General features: G+C 41.3%; 1 long non-coding RNA gene across 1 annotated transcript; it reads right to left on the bottom strand.

The window, feature by feature from the left end:
- Positions 1-667: 667 nt before the first annotated feature.
- LOC119359263 lies at positions 668-1,496 on the bottom strand. Its single transcript, XR_005172440.1, has 3 exons — positions 1,288-1,496; positions 857-1,191; positions 668-763 (listed from the first exon to the last, which is right to left on the bottom strand). It is a non-coding gene; the product is annotated as an uncharacterized LOC119359263 (long non-coding RNA).
- Between the last annotated feature and the right edge of the window lie 15,228 nt (positions 1,497-16,724).

A 16,724-nucleotide genomic window follows, 5' to 3' on the forward strand; every position in this document is an offset into this window, starting at 1 on the left:
AACTTCCAAAGCTAAAAGACGAAATTTTCAAAAGGAAGCTTCTCTAACCTGGTGTAAGCAATGATGCTGCTTGTCAAGAGAAAGAAATCTTGGCAGTGATCCCATGCTAAGAATGAGCTTAGTTTTGGACCAACCATCGTACTGCTTCTTTCTGGGCCGTGTACCACATGATATGTAGATAGATCAACATTATGAACATCCATTTGGTGCCTCTGAGACACCTCACAACTGGTCAAACAACAACTTGCAGCTGGGCGTCTCACTAAAGAACAGACTCTTGTCCATCTAGGTGAAAGCCAAGGCATGGACAGAATAATCCTGGAAGCAAAACAATCATACAATTTTTTTTGCGGGAAAGACAATCTTACAATTTAGAAACCTGATAGAAAATAGATTATAATATTCAGGGGATAGACTATGAGGAGAAGAACAAATCTGACAAACAAACCTGAAAACGGGACGTGTAGCCATGAACCATTTAGGAATAGAATCTGAAAAAAAAGAAATCAGTTCCAAGTATATAATATGATAAAGCTAACTGATCTGGCTGACGGTTCCTTGTAAATAGCCAATATCCTAATTCATCAAGTATTGTTGGCAAGTAGAAAACAAAAAACTAACCACGTGATGCAGGATCTATAAATTTCTAGTTCAAATTTTTTTTCCAGTACTTGTAGAGTCGCAAACATAGGTAATCTTGTAGGTATATATAGTAGATGTACACCACTTAAATATATAATGTCTCCTGCGGGGTGCAGAATATCTGAAAAAAGAAAAATATGAATCAAGTGTATAAATATCTAGAGATTGAGTGATCAGAAGAAATTTATGGTCCTACAAAAAGGAGAATACATACGTATCAATGTGATATTGTATAGCTCTTGCTGTTGTGCTGTTTGTGTGCCAGAAGTCTTGCAGCTCGCCTCACGCCTCATATTAGCAGACCGCTCCAAGGTGCCGAGGAGCAGCAACACCACCAGCTCTCCCTGTCGAGGAGCAGTACCGCCGGGCCTTCGAGCACTGGAGCACCCTATAACTGGTCGATGACCACCACCGTGATATTGTAAACTAACCACGTGCTGCAACAACTATAAATTTCTAGTGTAGTCACAAATATAGTAATCTTCTTCTAGTTATACATAGTACATGTACACCACTTAAATATATATTCTCCTGCGGGGTCCAGAATATCTGAAAAAAGAATGCATGAATCAAACGTATAAATATCTAGAAATTGAGCGATCAGAAGAAATTGATGGTCATATGGAAAGGAGAATATATACCTACCAATGTGATATTATATAGCTCTTGCCATTGCGCTGTTTATGTGCCTGAAATCTTGCAGCTCGCCTCATGCCTTCTATTAGCAGACCACTCAAAGGTGCCGTGAAGTCTTGCAGCTCGCCTCACGCCTCCTATTAACAGACCGCTCAAAGGTGCCGAGGAGCAGCAGCACCATCAGCTCTCCGTGTGGAGGAGCAGTACCGCCGGGCCTTCGAGGCTTGGAGCAACCTATAACCAGTCGATGACCACCGTGCAAAATAAAACATGACCAAAACACCTCAACTCGGATGCAAACAGTATATACACACATGTTTTTTTTATTACATTATATTAATATTTCTCCAATGCATGCATGCTATGCCTAATCAAGAAAGATCGTGTGCAGACTGGAGATTCAACATATACCTACATCAAGAGTTATTCATACGGGCACCAGGATTGTTGTTGCATACTGGCATGGCGCCATACACATGCCAGCGATGAGAAGCAACAGAGCAGTCGGTATTGGACTCGGCACCGCCAGTATTGGACTCGCAAAGTCGCAATAAACCCAGTCTGGTGGATGAACAATTTTCTTTCGGATGAGCCAATATGCATCGGTAGATAACTATACGTGATTAGTTATGCCACTGTAATAGTAAGAATGGTTCAAGTAAATATGCATGTGACAAATCAGCATAGATAAATCAGCACGTGTGATAAGAGAGAGAGAGTAACTAATCCATCAGATCTTGGTCAAACTCAGCATAGAGAAATCAGCACGTGTGGTAAGAGAGAGAGTAACTAATCCATCAGATCTTGGTCAAACTCAGCATAGAGAAATCAGCACGTGTGATAAGAGAGAGAGTAACTAATCCATCAGATCTTGGTCAAACTCGCCAGGGACTAAAGATTTGAACGAAATTGCATATGAAGCCATGAGCTATCATGGATTGTTGTCTCCTTGGCTCCAAATCACACAAATAAGCAATACCTGTACATGTAGTGCCATGGAAACAACTCAGAATTATACGGTTTCATCCAATCAAACTGGGGCCGCTAGTGCTGTTGAACGAACAGTTGAGGGATAGTCGATGGAGTACCGTACCTTGTGATGGGTGGATCAAATGGAGAGCCAGCGATGTAGGCTTCAAACTGGAAGGCGTCGTTCCTTGGTCGTGCTCTAGCCGGAGGAGGGAAGAACAATCAACTGCCATCGATCGGAGGTCTTGGACAGTAGAAACCATGGAAGGAAACGGAGGCTGCTAGGTTAGATTTAAACCTCTACCATAACAATTTGAGATATTTGGCTCTCCAGAGAGATATACGCGCGAGTTTTATCCCTTTTAGATAGTTATTGGTCAAAGATGGTTAGAGTTGGGTCGTGGGAGAGACACGCGTACGTGACAATTTTGGAGAGATTAGGAAATTCTGGTCGTGAGGGTATCCATGAATTTTTTATTGGGAGATATCCAGGAGATTCTTTTTTCTTTTTTCAGAGAAACATGAGAGATTGGATCTTAACCATAGTTTTGGCCGTGAGGGACATATCAATGAGATTTTTTTTCTTTTTGGCCGTGAGGGACATATAAATGCGATTTTTTTCCTTTTTTGAGAGATACATGAGTTTTTCTTTTTTTGGGAGATAGTACATGAGAGATTGGATCTGAACGTAATTTGGGCCATGAGGGACATATCAGTGAGTTTTTCTTTTTCTTTTTTGAGAGATCCATGAGAGATTGGATCTGAACCGTAATAACTCGGTCCCACCAGATTAACGACTCATAAAATCTAATTAATGTGGGAATTTCTAGGAAGTTAAGAATTAGTATAGGTATAGATGGGTGCAATAACAATGATCTCATGTTTAACATAAGGAACTATAACAAATTCGTCTTCATAAATATTGGCATCATGGCCACAAGAATAGCAAGCATCATGTTCATCAAGGGATATTTCAATCAAATCATCAGATCATAATTATCTATAGATTCATGCATATCATTATTTTCTTCCAAAGCAACGGTCATTCTCTCAATAAATTCCTTAACATAGGCATTATGAGCATAGTTTTCATAGCAATATTTAAGTATGTCGGAATTTTCAGATTTTAGAGAGTAATATCATACTTTTCAATCAAAGAAGCAACTTCATGAGCACCCTTAAAAACAACAAATTCTTCAATTTGTTCGATATCATAGTAACTATAAACACCCTTTCCATAAGAAAATAAGATTTCATTTTCATTAAACTCACATAGGTAGGGAAGGTGTTTTTTAGGGTTCTTAGAGCAACAAGTAAAGTCATAGATTTCACAAAGATTCCAAGCATAGCATACCAAACTATTTATTTGATACCATAAGAGCTTCCCTTTTTCAGACAAACAATGACGCACAAAATGAGCATGCTCATCTAAAGATTTTCCCTCAACTAAACTAGTTGGGGTTTCAACACGAGCACAAATAGATCGAAGATGATTCAAGTAGAAGACTTTAAGTGGATCCATATCAATAGATTTTTAGCAAGCAAAGATGCAAGCAAGTAGAAGGCACATGGAAACACAAACAAAGATACATACAGGAAGAAGGCGAAGAAAAGGCAAAGGCAAAGGTTTTTGAAAATCATTTTAGAAGTGGGGGAGAGGAAAACGAGAGGCAAATGGCAAATAATCTAATGCGAGGGATAAGAGTTTGTGATGGGTACTTGGTATGTCTTGACTTGTGCGTAGATCTCCCCGGCAACAGCGCCAGAAATGGCTAGTTTACGGGAGATCAAATCTTGACTTGACTTGGCACAAATCTCCCCCGCAACAGCGCCAGAAATCCTTCTTGCTACCTCTTGAGCATGCGTTGGTTTTCCCTTGAAGAGGAAAGGGTGATGCAACAAAGTAGCGTAAGTATTTCCCTCAGTTTTTGAGAACCAAGGTATCAATCTAGTAGGAGACTACAGACAAATCCCTCATACCTGCACAAACAAATAAGAACCTTGCAACCAACACAATAAAGGGGTTGTCAACCCCTTCACGTCCACTTGCAAAAGTGAGATCTGATAGAGATAATAAGATAAATATTTTTGGTATTTTTATGATATAGATTGGAAAGTAAAGATTGCAAGATAACCGGTAATAGAAATAGCAAGTTTGACAGAATATTGATATGATGGAAGATAGACCCGTGGACCATAGGTTTCACTAGTGGCTTCTCTCAAGATAGCAAATTCTATGGTGGGTGAACAAATTACTGTCGAGCAATTGATAGAGAAGCGCATAGTTATGAGAATATCTAGTCATGATCGTGTATATAGTCATCACGTCCGTGACAAGTAGACCGAAACAATTCTGCATCTACTACTATTAGTCCACACATCGACCGCTATCCAGCATGCATCTAGAGTATTAAGTTTATAAGAACAGAGTAACATATTAGGCAAGATGACATGATGTTGAGGGATAAACTCAAGCAATATGATATAAACCCCATCTTTTTATCCTCGATGGCAACAATACAATATGTGCCTTGCTGCCCCTGCTGTCACTGGGAAAGAACACCGCAAGATTGAACCCAAAGCTAAGCACTTCTCCCATTGCAAGAAAGATCAATCTAGTAGGCCAAACCAAACTGATAATTTGAAGAGACTTGCAAAGATATTAAATCATGCATAAAAGAATTCAGAGAAGAATCAAATATTGTTCATAGATAATCTTGATCATAAACCCACAATTCATCGGATCTCAACAAACATGCCGCAAAAAGAATTACATCGAATAGATCTCCAAGAGAATCAAGGAGAACTTTGTATTGAGATCCAAAGAGAGAGAAGAAGCCATCTAGCTAATAACTATGGACCCGAAGGTCTGTGGTAAACTACTCACACATCATCGGAGAGGCTATGTTGTTGATGTAGAAGCCCTCCGTGATCGGTTCCCCCTCTGGCGGAGCGCCGGAAAAGGCCCCAAGATGGGATATCATGGGTACAGAAGGTTGTGGCGGTGGAAATAGGGTTTCGTGGTGCTCTCGGATGTTTTCGGGGTATATGAGTATATATAGGCGAAAGAAGTAGTCCGATGGAGCCACAAGGGGCCCATGAGGGTGGGGGCGCGCCTACCCCCCTGGGCACACCCTCCTACCTCGTGGCCTCCTTGTTCCTTTCTTGATGTCCACTCCAAGTCTCCTGGATTGCGTTTATTCCAAAAGTAACTCTCCCGAAGGTTTCATTCCATTTGGACTCTGTTTGATATTCCTTTTCTGTGAAACACTGAAATAGGCAAAAAACAGCAATTTGCACTGGACCTTTGGTTAGTAGGTTAGTCCCAAAAATAATATAAAAGTGCATAACAAAGCCAATATCCAAAACAGACAATATAATAACATGGAACAATAAAAAATTATAGATGCGTTGGAGACGTATCAAGCATCCCCAAGCTTAATTCCTGCTCGTTCTCGAGTAGGTAAATGACAAAAACAGAATTTGTGATGTGGAATGCTACCTAGCATAATTCTCAATGTAATTTTCTTTATTGCGGCATGAATGTTCAGATCTGAAAGATTCAAGATAAAAGTTTAATATTGACATAAAACAATAATACTTCAAGCATACTAACAAAGCAACCATGTCTTCTCAAAATAACATGGCCAAAGAAAGTTATCCCTACAAAATCACATAGTCTCGCTATGCTCTATCTTCATCACACAAAGTATTTAATCATGCACAACCCCGATGACAAGCCAAGCAATTGTTTCATACTTTTGATGTTCTCAAACTTTTTCAATCTTCACGCAATACATGAGCGTGAGCCATGGACATAGCATTATATGTGGAATAGAATGGTGTTGTGGAGAAGACAAAAAAGGAGAAGATAGTCTCATGTCAACTAAGCGTATCAACAGGCTATGGAGATGCCCATCAATAGATATCACTGTGAGTGAGTAGGGATTTCCATGCAACGGATGCACTAGAGCTATAAGTGTATGAAATCTCAACAAAAGAAACTAAGTGGGTGTGCATCCAACTCGCTTGCTCACAAAGACCTAGGGCATTTTGAGGAAGCCCATTATTGGAATATACAAGCCAAGTTCTATAATGTAAAATTCCCACTAGTATATGAAAGTGACAACATAGGAGACTGTCTATCATGAAGATCGTGGTGCTAATTTGAAGCACAGGTGTGGTAAAAAGGATAGTAACATTGTCCCTTCTCTCTTTTTCTCTCTTTTTTTATTTGCTTGGGCCTTTTTCTCTTTTTTTAGGCCTCTTTTTTTTCTTTTCTTTTTTTCTTTTCAATCGGAGTCTCATCCCGACTTGTGGGGGAATCATAGTCTCCATCATCCTTTCCTCACTTGGGACAATGCTCTAATAATGATGATCATCACACTTTTCTTTACTTACAACTCAAAAATTACAACTCAATGCTTAGAACAAAATATGAATCTATGTGAATGCCTCCGGTGGTATACCGAGATGTGCAATGAATCAAGAGTGACATGTATGAAAGAATTATGAATGGTGGCTTTGCCACAAATACGATGTCAACTACATGATCATGCAAAGCAATATGACAATGATGTAGCATGTCATATTAAACGGAACGGTGGAAAGTTGCATGGCAATATATCTCGGAATGGCTATGGAAATGCCATAATAGGTAGGTATGGTGGCTGTTTTGAGGAAGGTATATGGTGGGTGTATGATACCGGCGAAAGGTGCGCGGTATTAGAGAGGCTAGCAATGGTGGAAGGGTGAGGGTGCGTATAATCCATGGACTCAACATTAGTCATAAAAGAACTCACATACTTATTGAAAAAATCTATTAGTTATCGATATGAAGTACTACACGCATGCTCCTGGGGGGATAGATTGGTAGGAAAAGACCATCGCTCGTCCCTAACCGCCACTCATAAGGAAGACAATCAATAAATAAATCATGCTCCGACTTCATCACATAACGGTTCACCATACGTGCATGCTACGGGAATCACAAACTTTAGAACAAGTATTTCTCAAATTCACAACTACTCAACTAGCATGACTCTAATATCACCATCCTCATATCTCAAAACAATTATCAAGTATCAAACTTCTCATAGTATTCGATGCACTTTATATGATAGTTTTATTATACCCATCTTGGATGCCCATCATATTAGGACTAATTTTATTGCCAAAGAAAATTACCATTATGTTCTAAGAGACTCTCACAATAATATAAGTGAATCATGAGAGATCAATAATTTCTATAAAATAAAACCACCACCGTGCTCTAAAAAGATATAAGTGAAGCACTAGAGCAAAATTATCTAGCTCAAAAGATATAAGTGAAGCACCTAGAATATTCTAATAAATTCCGAGTCATGTGTGTCTCTCCAAAAGGTGTGTACAGCAAGTATGATTGTGGTAAACTAAAAATAAAAGACTTAAATCATACAAGACGCTCCAAGCAAAACACATATCATGTGGTGAATAAAAATATAGCATCAAGTAAAGTTACCGATAGACGAAGACGAAAGAGGGGATGCCTTCCGGGGCATCCCCAAGCTTAGGCTTTTGGTTGTCCTTGAATTTTACCTTGGGGTGCCTTGGGCATCCCCAAGCTTAGGCTCTTGCCACTACTTGTTCCATAATCCATCAAATCTTTACCCGAAAACTTGAAAACTTCACAACACAAAACTCAACATAAATTCCCATGAGCTCCGTTAGCGAAATAAAACAAACCACCACATTAAGGTACTGTAATGAACTCATTCTTTATTTATATTGGTGTTAAACCTAATGTATTCCAACTTCCCTATGGTTCATACCCCCCGATACTAGCCATAGATTCATCAAAATAAGCAAACAACACACGAAAATCAGAATCTGTCACAAACAGAACAGTCTGTAGTAATCTGTATCAAACGTAAACTTCTGGAACTCCAAAACTTCAACGAAATTAGGCCTACCTGGGTAATTTGTATATTAATCTACTGCAAAAATAATCAGGGTAAAAGCTCTCTTCTGTGATTTATGAAAATTATTTTCATGAGCATAAAGTTTCTGTTTTTTACAGCAAGATCAAACAACTATGATCCAAGAAGATCCTAAAGGCTTTACTTGGCACAAACACTAATTAAAACACAAAAAACACAATCATAGCAGTAGCATGATGAATTATTTATTACTAAACAGAAACAAAAAGCAAGAAACAAAAATAAAATTGGGTTGCCTCCCAACAAGCGCTATCGTTTAACACCCCTAGCTAGGCACTAACAAAGCAATCATGTCTTCTCAAAATAACATGGCCAAAGAAAGTTATCCCTACAAAATCATATAGTCTCGCTATGCTCTATCTTCACCATACAAAGTATTTAAATCATGCACAACCCCGATGACAAGCCAAGCAATTGTTTCATACTTTTGACATTCTCAAAAAATTTCAATCTTCACGCAATACATGAGCGTGAGCCATGGATATAACACTATATGTGGAATAGAATGGTGATTGTGGAGAAGACAAAAAGGGAGAAGATAGTCTCACATCAACTAGGCGTATCAACGGGCTATGGAGATGCCCATTAATAGATATCAATGCGAGTGAGTAGGGATTGCCATGCAACGGATGCACTAGAGCTATAAGTATATGAAAGCTCAACAAAAGAAACTAAGTGGGTGTGCATCCAACTTGCTTGCTCACGAAGACCTAGGGCATTTTGAGGAAGCTCATCATTGGAATATACAAGCCAAGTTCTATAATGAAAACTTCCCACTAGTATATGAAAGTGAAAAAATGAGAGACTCTCTATCATGAAGATCATGGTGCTACTTTGAAGCACAAGTGTGGTAAAAGGATAGTAACATTGTCCCTTCTCTCTTTTTCTCTCATTTTTTTATTTTTTTATTTGGGCCTTTTCTCTTTTTTATGGCCTCTTTACTTTTTTTTTCTTTTTTGTCCGGAGTCTCATCCCGACTTGTGGGGGAATCATAGTCTTCATCATCCTTTTCCTCACTTGGGACAATGCTCTAAAAAATGAAGATCATCACACTTTTATTTTCTTACAACTCAACAATTACAACTCGATACTTAGAACAAAATATGACTCTATATGAATGCCTCCGGTGGTGTGCCGGGATATGCAATGAATCAAGAGTGACATGTATGAAAAAATTATGAACGGTGGCTTTGCCACAAATACGATGTCAACTACATGATCATGCTAAGCAATATGACAATGATGGAGCGTGTCATAATAAACGGAGCGGTGGAAAGTTGCATGGCAATATATCTCGGAATGGCTATGGAAATGCCATGATAGGTAGGTATGGTGGCTGTTTTGAGGAACGTATATGGTGGGTTTATGATACTGGTGAAAAGTGCACGGTATTAGAGAGGCTAGCAATGGTGGAAGGAAGAAAAGTGCGTATAATCCATGGACTCAACATTAGTCATAAAGAACTCATATACTTATTGCAAAAATCTACAAGTTATCAAAGCAAAGTATTACGCACATTCTCTTAGGGGGATAGATTGGTAGGAAAAAACCATCGCTCGTCCCCGACCGCCACTCATAAGAAAGACAATCAATAAATAAATTATGCTCCGACTTCATCACATAACGGTTCACCATATGTGCATGCTACAGGAATCACAAACCTTAACACAAGTATTTCTCAAATTCAAAACTACTCAACTAGCATGACTCTAATGTCACCATATTTATATCTCAAAACAATTATCAAGCATCAAACTTCTCAAAGTATTTCAACACACTCATAAGGAAGTTTTTACAAATCTTGAATACCAAGCATATTAGGATTGTTTAAGCAAATTAACATGCTATTTAAGACTCTTAAAATAATCTAAGTGAAGCATAAGAGATAAATAGTTTCTATAAAACAAATCCACCACCATACTCTAAAATATATAAGTGAAGTACTAGAGCAAAACTATATAACTCAAAAGATATAAGCGAAGCACATAGAGTATTCTAACAAATTCCAAATCATGTATGGCTCTCTCAAAAGGTGTGTACAGCAATAATGATTATGGTAAACTAAAAATAAAACACTCAAAACATACAAGACGCTCCAAGCAAAACACATATCATGTGGTGAATAAAAATATAGCTCCAAGTAAAGTTACCGATGGAAGTAGACGAAAGAGGGGATGCCTTCCGGGGCATCCCCAAGCTTTGGCTTTATGGTGTCCTTAGATTATATTGGGGGTGCCATGGGCATCCCCAAGCTTAGGTTCTTGTCACTCCTTGTTCCATAATCCATCAAAAATCTTTCACCCAAAACTTGAAAACTTCACAACACAAAACTCAACAGAAATACTTCACTTAGCGAAAGAAAACAAAAGACCACTTCAAGGTACTATAATGAACTTATTCTTTATTTATATTGGTATTAAACCTAATGTATTACAACTTCTCTATGGTTTATAAACTATTTTACTAGCCATAGATTCATCAAAATAAGCAAACAACACACGAAAAACAGAATCTGTCAAAAACAGAACAGTCTGTAGTAATCTGTAACTAACGGAAACTTATGGAACTCCAAAACATCAGCCAAAATAGGAGGACCTAGAAAATTTGTTTATTGATCAGCATCAATTGGAATCACTATTTTATCATGTTCTGGTGATTTTTAACAATTGTTTTCGTGAACAGAAAGTTTCTTGAAATTACAGCAAGATGAAATAACTATCATCCAAGAAGATCCTATAGGTTTAACTTGGCACAAACACTAATTAAAACATAAAAACACATCTAACCAGAGGCTAGAACAAATATTTATTCCTAAACAGAATCAAAAGCCAAAAAAACAAAAAATAAAATTGGGTTGCCTCCCAACAAGCGCTATCGTTTAACGCCCCTAGCTAGGCATAAATGCAAGGATAGATCTAGGTATTGCCATCTTTGGTAGGCAATCCATAAGTGGCTCTCATGATAGATTCATATGGTAATTTTATTTTCTTCCTAGGGAAGTGTTCCATGCCTTTCTTTAATGGAAATTGGAATCTAATATTCCCTTCCTTCATATCAATAATTGCATCAATCGTTCTAAGGAAAGGTCTACCAAGAATAATAGGACATGAAGGATTGCAATCTATGTCAAGAACGATAAAATCTACGGGCACATAGTTCCTATTTGGAACAATAAGAACATCATTAATTCTTCCCATAGGTTTCTTAATAGTGAAATCCGCAAGGTGCAAGTTTAGAGAGCAATCATCAAAATCACGAAAATCTAGCAAATTGCACAAAGTTTTGGGAATAGTGGAAACACTAGCACCCAAATCACATAAAGCATAGAACTCACGATCCTTAATCTTAATTTTAATAGTAGGTTCCCACTCATCATAAAGTTTTCTAGGTATAAAAACTTCCAACTCAAGCTTTTCTTCATAAGATTGCATCAAGGCATCAACGATATGTTGGGTAATAGCTTTATTTTGACTATAAGCATGAGGAGAATTCAGCACGGATTGCAACAAGGAAATACAATCTATCAAAGAGCAATTTTCATAATTAAATTCCTTGAAATCCAAAATAGTGGGTTTAGCAACATCTAGGGTTTCGATTTCTTCAATCCCACTTTTATCAATTTTAGCATCAAGATCTAAAAACTCTGAATTCTTGGAACGCCTTCTAGGTAAAGGTGGATCATATTCAGTCCCATCATTATCAAGATTCATATTGCAAACAAAGATTTAATAGGGTACACATCAATAACTTTTCGATCTTCATCTTTATTTTCATAGAAATCTGGTTTAGCAGCCATCTTATTAACTAAGGTAGCCTGCTTATCCGATATTTCAGCAGTCAACTTCTCAAGACGAGCAATTTGGGAGCTTAAACCATCAAATTCTTTAGACATATCATCGAGCTCTTTATTCATATAACTCATAAAACTTTTTTGTTCCTTAAGCTTGTTTCTAAAGAGATTATTATGCTCAAATTGCAAAACCATAAAACTCATGACGTTGCTTTCGATCTCTTCCAACCTTTTAAGGTGAAGATCACCAAATCTAGGTAGAGCCATCGTGATAAACAAGCAATCCAACACTCGAGCAAACAAAAAGCAAGCGAAAGAGAGGCGAACGGAAAAGAGAGGGCGAATAAAATGGCAAGGGTGAAGTGGCGGAGAGGAAAACGAGAGGCAAATGACAAATAATGTAATGCGGGAGATAAGGGATTTGTGATGGGTACTTGGTATGTTGACTTTTGCGTAGACTCCCCGGCAACGGTGCCAGAAATCTTCTTGCTACCTCTTGAGCACTGCATTGGTTTTCCCTTGAAGAGGAAAGGGTGATGCAGCAAAGTAGCGTAAGTATTTCCCTCAGTTTTTGAGAACCAAGGTATCAATCCAGTAGGAGGCTACGCGCAAGTCCCTCGTACCTACACAAAACAACTAACGCCTCGCAACATATTATTTATTACCTTATATCATGATAAATATTTATTATTCATGCTAGAATTGTATTAACCGGAATCATAATACATGTGTGAATCCATAGACAAACAGAGTGTCACTAGTATGCCTCTACTTGACTAGCTCGTTGATCAAAGATGGTTAAGTTTCCTAACCATTGACATGGGTTGTCATTTGATTAATGGGATCACATCATTTGGAGAATGATGTGATTGACATGACCCATTCCGTTAGCTTAGCACACGATCGTTTAGTATGTTGCTCTTGCTTTCTTCATGACTTATACATGTTCCTATGACTATGAGATTATGCAACTCCCATTTACCGGAGGAACACTTTGTGTGCTACCAAATGTCACAACATAACTGGGTGATTATAAAGGTGCTCTACAGGTGTCTCCAAAGGTACTTGTTGGGTTGGCGTATTTCGAGATTAGGATTTGTCACTCCGATTGTCGGGGAGGTATCTCTGGGCCCTCTCGGTAATGCACATCACTTAAGCCTTGCAAGCATTGCAACTAATGAGTTAGTTGCGGGATGATGTATTACGGAATGAGTAAAGAGACTTGCCGGTAACGAGATTGAACTAGGTATTGAGATACTGACGATCGAATCTCGGGCAAGTAACATACCGATGACAAAGGGAACAACGTATGTTGTTATGCGGTTTGACCGATAAAGATCTTCGTAGAATATGTGGGAGCCAATATGAGCATCCAGGTTCCACTATTGGTTATTGACCGGAGATGTGTCTCAGTCATGTCTACATAGTTCTCGAACCCGTAGGGTCCGCACGCTTAACATTACGATGACAATTTTATTATGAGTTTATATGTTTTGATGTACCGAAGGTTGTTCGGAGTCCCGGATGTGATCACGGACATGACGAGGCGTCTCGAAATGGTCGAGACATGAAGATTGATATATTGGAATCCTATGTTTGGATATCGGAAGTGTTCCGGGTGAAATCGGGATTTTACCGGAGTACAGGGAGGTTACCGGAACCCCCCGGCAACCTAATGGACCTTAATGGGCCTAGGTGGAAGAGAGGAGAGGCGGCTAGGGCTGGGCCACGCCCCCCCAGTCCGAATAGGACAAGGAGAGGGGGGCGGCGCCCCCCCTTTCCTTCTTCTCCTCCACTCCTTTCCCCTCCCAGGTCCTATTCCAACTAGGAAAGGGGGGAGTTGAGGGAGTCCTGGATTAGGGGGTGTTCGGATAGCCAGACTATACCTTCAGCCGGACTCCTGGACTATGAAGATACAAGATTGAAGACTCCGTCCCGTGTCCAGAAGGGACTTTCCTTGGCATGGAAGGCAAGCTTGGCGATATAGATGTTCAGATCTCCTACCATTGTAACCGACTCTATGTAACCCTAACCCTCTCCGGTGTCTATATAAACCGGAGGGTTCTAGTCCGTAGGAGAAGATACACATCAACAATCATACCATAGGCTAGCTTCTAGGATTTAGCCTCTCTGACTCGTGGTAGATCAACTCTTGTAATACCCATATCATCAATATTAATCAAGCAAGACGTAGGGTTTTACCTCCATTGAGAGGGCCCGAACCTAGGTAAAACTTCGTGTCCCCTGCCTCCTGTTACCATCCGGCCTAGACGCACAGTTCGGGACCCCCTACCCAAGATTCGTCGGTTTTGACACCGACATTGGTGCTTTCATTGAGAGTTCCTCTGTGCCGTTGTCGTCAGGCCCGATGGCTCCTACGATCATCAATGGCGATGCAGTCCAGGGTGAGACCTTCCTCCCCGGACAGATCTTCGTCTTTGGCGGCTTCGCACTGCGGGCCGATTCACTTGGCCATCTAGAGCAGATCGAAAGCTACGCCCCTGGCTGTCAGGTCAGATTCAGAAGTTTAAATTACACGACCGACATCCGCGGGGACTTGATCTTCGACGGATTCGAACCACTGCCGAGCGCGCCACACTGTCACGACGAGCATGATCTAGCTCTGCTGCTGAACAGTGCCCTGGAGGCCGCACCCGCATCGGCTCCGACCCTTAGTTCGGACCCGACCGCGCCGATCGAGGATGGGCGGTTGGACACCACCTCGGGGGCTGCGATCCCAACGGCGGTTGAGCCGAACACCAGCCACGTACTCTGCAAGACTCGTGACTCCATGGAGTCGGATTCTTCTCCGGACTCCGAACTCTCCGCGCCCCTGCCGAGCGAATTCAATTGGGCGCCAATCATGGAGTTCACGGCCGCGGACGTCTTTCAGCACTCGCCTTTCGACGATATCCTGAAGTCACTGAAGTCTCTCTCTTTATCAGGAGAACCCTGGCCGGACTACGGTCAGCAAGGTTGGGATTCGGACGATGAAGAAATTCAAAGCCCACCCACCACCCACTTGGTAGCCACTGTCAACGATTTAACCGACATGCTCGACTTCAACTCCGACGACATTGACGGTATGGACGCCGATGAAGGAGACGATGAAGAATCAGCGTCTATCGAGCCCTGGAACGCCACCTCGTCATATGACATATAAATGGTGGACGCACCCAAAGATGACGGCGAGGAGCGGAAGGACGCACCGAAGGGTTGTTCCCTCGAAAAGCAGTCAAAGCGGCGATGCAAGCGCCGCCCCAAATCCCGCCTCGACAAAAATAGCGATCACACTGATCCAGCGCTGGAGCAGGGTGAACCGCTGCCAGACAACGGCAATCCGGATAATCAAACCGAACAAACAAATCCTATCAATGATAATGGTCCGGACGACATAACGCCGGACAGGCACTCGGAGCAGCAGAATGCCTGTAAAATTAAGGCTCGTTGCCACCGCAAGGAGCCTCAAAAAGCAGAAGCGGAGGATCAAGGCCGCGCAAAACACGCTCCAATTCAGATGGAGCAAAATACTCAACACTGTAGCAAGGTACAGCAACAATCGCCCCTCCAAGAGCTACCCAAAGCGGAAGCTGCTACCCGAATTTGATGAGGAGGCCTCAGACCCCCCACAACCAAATATCAAAGCAGCCACCTGGTCGGATAGACGACCCCTCTACCACCACAGAACGACATTCAATGCCGCTCACAATGCAACACGTGACCCATGCGAGGGCTCGCACCCAAAGGACGGTGCAACAAGATCCATCTATGGACCACGCAAGGGCGCCCCAGCATACAATGCAACACTACAAACATCCGAACAATGCGGCACACCCAGCTACAGGGGTGCCGCACACCCCCTATGTTTCACCGATGAGGTGCTGGACCATGAATTTCTAGAGGAATTCAAGCCCGTAAACATAGAGGCATACGACGGAACAACAGACCTTGGGGTATGGATTGAGGACTATATCCTTCATATACATATGGCTCGAGGGGATGATCTCCATGCCATCAAGTACTTACCTCTCAGACTCAAAGGGCCAACTCGTCACTGGCTCAAAGGCCTCCCCGAAAGCTCCATTGGAAGTTGGGAAGAGCTCGAAGACGCCTTTCGGGCAAACTTTCAAGGGACTTATGTCCGACCTCCGGATGCGGACGACCTGAGTCACATAACTCAACAGCCCGGGGAGTCAGCCCGAAAGCTTTGGAATAGGTTTCTTACTAACAAGAACCAGATTGTCGACTGTCCGGACGCAGAAGCCTTAGCGGCTTTCAAGCACAGCGTCCGCGACGAATGGCTCGCTAGACACCTCGGCCAAAACAAGCCGAGAACGATGGCCGCATTAACAAACCTCATGACCCGCTTTTGCGCAGGTGAGGATAGCTGGCTAGCCAGATGCAGCACCAGTGACCCCAGTACATCTGAAGTTAGAGATGGAAACAGGAAATCATGGCACAACAACAATAACAAACGCCGGAATAAAGAAGATAGCACGAAGGGCACGACAGTAAATGCCGGATTCAAAGTCCCTCGGCCAAACCAAAAGCCGCCCTCCAAAGGCACCAGGGATGAACTGTCCAGCCTCAACAAAATTCTGGACCAAGTATGTCAGATCCATAGTACCCCTAGCAAACCTGCTAATCATACCCACAGAGAATGTTGGGTCTTCAAGCAGTCCAGCAAGCTTAACGCCATACACAAGGGG

Source organism: Triticum dicoccoides, chromosome 2A, assembly GCF_002162155.2.
Source record: "Triticum dicoccoides isolate Atlit2015 ecotype Zavitan chromosome 2A, WEW_v2.0, whole genome shotgun sequence".
Lineage (NCBI taxonomy): Eukaryota > Viridiplantae > Streptophyta > Magnoliopsida > Poales > Poaceae > Triticum > Triticum dicoccoides.